Raw genomic sequence first — 3,664 nt, 5'->3', positions numbered from 1 at the left:
AGAAGGAGTAAAGTGTTACCGCTCTGCAGACGGGAGTTTATTTAGGAGTAAAGTTGTGATCACAAAGGAGTTAGCATGGAATTAATAGAAGTATTATATACTCCTTTGCAGCTACTTTTATAGTACATTTCAGGAGTACGTGCCTGTTCCTTTTAAGTAGTTTTGACAGAAAATTTTTGGAGAAATTTTTCTTACTATAGGGTTACATTTATAATTCCCAGACGAGTATATTACTTCACTTGATGCGGAAGCCGATTTGAAATAAAGTATTCGTATGGAAGGCTCATTTTAGAGCTTGATATTCCAGGATAAATGCGTCGATGAACTTACAGTGATTTATTTCAAACAATATTTTATTGGGTACAAAACATTTGAGACATGTGTTCGGCAGCTTGCTTTCGACGGTTACAGAGAACCAACGTCTTGGCCCCTGTAGAAAAGAAGAGTGCCTTAACCCACGCTGTCTTTGGGTACATAATTTAAATACCCAAAGGAATGAAAATAGAGATGCCACACTTGAAAGCAAGGAGGGAACCTTGAAATGCTTCGCTGTCAACATACAGGCTCCTTCTGAAAGAAAGATTAGAAAAAAAAATGCATCAGAGGAATTGCACCTCTAAGCTTGAAGTATGGCGTGCTTCAAGTGTAGAAGTCAACGTCCCAAAGCCGTTCAGAGTGCACTTTTCAATAAAGCAGATATTATTGAAATTTAAACGTTTTTCATGACAAAAGATTAGCTAGCAGAACATAGTAGGTAATCAACTAGCTAATACATACCTGTACTCTGTCGGATGACAGCGGCTAAACGCGGTTTTCAGGGAATCACAAATTCCAGAGACCCGCTTTCGTAAACGTTAAGGCAATACGGCGAATGGGAAGCAGCATCGATAGGGAACATTTTTTCCGCAAAGCATAAAACTGAAAAAAATAAAATGGTCTTACTGAGGCACTTGCGCATTCGCGCTGCCTTTGGCTGCGTTCCTGCACCAAAAGAGGCCTCGAGATATAATTTTTTTTTTTACTTGTCGGAGGTTCCTCATGCTTTTCAGGCACCATATCAGAACCAATTACTGAAATCAAAACATGCAAACAAAAGACAGCGCTTTGCATACACGCAGCGGAAGCTTACATGCAATTTCCTTGATGGGAGAGCCCGCAGCTACGCATTTTCAGGACGTCGTCATTCTGTGTATAGGTCAAAGGCAGGGCAAGGGTGACTGACATAGGCATTGTTAGGAATAGAAAGCTACCACCAGACCCACCCTCCCGCCGCCACCTGTCTTCTGTTAAGCTTTGCCCTCACATTCATGGCCAGGGTTCAAAAGAAAACATTCTACACAGGCCTATCTGGCTGGGAAAGGAATATACTTTCGGGAAAGAACGCCAACCAAAAAAAAAAAACATGTTTCGGAATCTTCTTGGTTCTTTCAGCAGGTGTGACTGCGAGTGAGTCACAGCTTGCCTTTTTTTCGGTTAGTCATCCGCCGGGTCACTGATCGTAGACAGTTGATGCAGGGATAGTTCCCTCGAAGTCAGTCTTGTCAACCCGCGCTTCCTTCCTTCTTCATTTGTTTGGCATCCGCTTTGTGCTGCTTCAGTTTTTCTGGGAAATGCTTGCTTTCGCCAACGTACTACGCCCAGCACGAGCAGGGGATCTTGTACACTGGCGTATGCTTTATTCTTTTTCTTTCGCTGCCTTCCTGGGATCAGCAGTCTGAACCGGACGTTTGCCTCCACGAGTTTCACATAATGGAATGTGTTCGGAAACTGCACGCGAAGTGGAAACTTCTTTTAACATTTTTCAAATGCGAAGAGCTTACAAGATACCACATTTTGGAACTAGACGCCTAACCATCCAGGAAAGGCAGCGTTCAGTATGGTTGAAACCTCATGTCCGCTGCCGAAAATCGCTGCAACGTTAAGATGCCACCAGCTCGGAAAATGTAACAGTTTAGCTAATCTCCGTGAGCGCTAAGGCGTCGTCATGTCCTGTGCTATGACTGAAAAGAATAAAATCGCTTGCATTGTTTGCATAACAAGGCCCTCTTAAAACACAGGAAAGGAAGCAACCGATTAGGGCAGGGTTCTCAGCACTGTTCGTAATAACGTGACAAAAATTCACAGACCCCAAGGCTGTGCATTTTCACCTGTCATTGCCTGTACAGCTTTTCCATATTCATGGGGCGTGAACGCATGAAGAAAATTTGGTCCCTAGAAGAACTGACCGTACTTCCAGCTGTAGATGTTAGCGTAACAGCCACGACTGCAGTGCCACACTCTTTTTTACAGTCGCATGCAACAACAAATTTCTCAGACACTTACTTCATGCCTGCTGTGTGAGTTGGCTCCACCGGACAACAATGAAGCCTTTGCTGTTTTGCTCTTCTCGTTAAGCCTTTCATCTCGGCGCACCCGTGGTTCACAGCAAGTCTACGCACACTGAAAAGGGAGCGGCGTTAAGTGCATGCGCGTCTATGGCATCAAAGGAGAGTTTAATACTGCTTACCAGAACACACGACGATGATAATCCGGTCTTTAGTATTCTTGCAATACAGCGAAAGAACGAGGGGCCGACGATGTCGAGAAAACTGGTGCGTCACACACACACCGCCATGTCGGCGCGGCGAAACGGCAGCAGCCAACACTTGTATACTGCGTAGACAATGAATGACTAGCCGCTGCTTCTGCACATATTGCTGGCTTGAGTGATACGTTCATTGCAGCACGTTGCTGTTAAGGTCGATGATGTCCAGTCTTACGTCACGACAAGAGCGCGCAAAGGAGCGGGTGGCAAACTGGCGGCTTCGGGGAGGTCGACGCGTCACACACCGCCATGTTGGCTCGGCTGAGCTCGGCTGGCTAAGCCTCTCGCAGACTGCCGTCGCAGGCGATGCAACACCAAGCGTTCTCCGAATACACTGGGGGCTTCACAGGCACTGTCTGTGGCGCACATTGGTGCGCGAGGTTGCGGCGATCCGCTGTCTTGTAGCATGACAAACGTGCGTGAAGCAGCAAAAGCAGAGGCGACCAGGCAGCGACGACAGAGCCGGCGTCGTCACCTGCAAGTGCAGCGAACCGGCAGCTGCCACTAGGCGGCGGGCAGACACTAAGGAGTGCATAAAGGGCCTGAAGGAGTATTGAAGCCGACATACTCCTGCTTAGAAAAGTAGTAAAATCATGTAAATGCTTTATTTTACTCCTCGATTTCGCGACGGTAGTAAAAAAGGAGGATTTCCTCTTTTTTACTACTTAAAGTCGATTGCGCAATTTTCAATAAGGAGTTTAAAAGCGGACACTAGCCATTTATACTCCTATTTGGGCTTATTTGTGTTTACAGTGTATTTCGGACAACGAAGGCACTATTTCTGGCGGGAAGAGGCAACTTTATAGCCGGATTCCTGTGGTCCGGATTCCTGCGGTCTTTCTTGAATTCATTTGCCCCCCTTCAGGTCCCAGTTGCACCCTTTGATTTCCACTACGTTCCCAAGAAAGTACCGTGCGTGTCGCTCGAGCGAGGCCTAATGAAGGTTAACTGCAGCCCGGTGGCGAAAACAACGGCTCCGTTCAAGGCAGGCCCGCTCGCCGGAAAACTTCTGGGGGCGTGCTCCTTCCCACTCTCGCACGCGTTTGTGGGGAGGCGATGAAAAGCTGGGACAAGAAGAAT

At 46.8% G+C, this 3,664-nt stretch overlaps 1 long non-coding RNA gene across 1 annotated transcript; it reads right to left on the bottom strand.

Annotated features, from left to right (window-relative positions):
• Positions 1–332: 332 nt before the first annotated feature.
• LOC149341191 (uncharacterized) lies at positions 333–3,280 on the bottom strand. The gene is made up of 3 exons (XR_016282628.1): positions 2,507–3,280; positions 2,323–2,439; positions 333–570 (listed from the first exon to the last, which is right to left on the bottom strand). It is a non-coding gene; the product is annotated as an uncharacterized LOC149341191 (long non-coding RNA).
• Positions 3,281–3,664: the final 384 nt, after the last annotated feature.

This window comes from Amblyomma mixtum, chromosome 5 (genome assembly GCF_055824585.1).
Source record: "Amblyomma mixtum isolate Tamu chromosome 5, ASM5582458v1, whole genome shotgun sequence".
Taxonomy (NCBI): domain Eukaryota; kingdom Metazoa; phylum Arthropoda; class Arachnida; order Ixodida; family Ixodidae; genus Amblyomma; species Amblyomma mixtum.
This window is presented reverse-complemented; position numbering and strand designations above follow the sequence as displayed.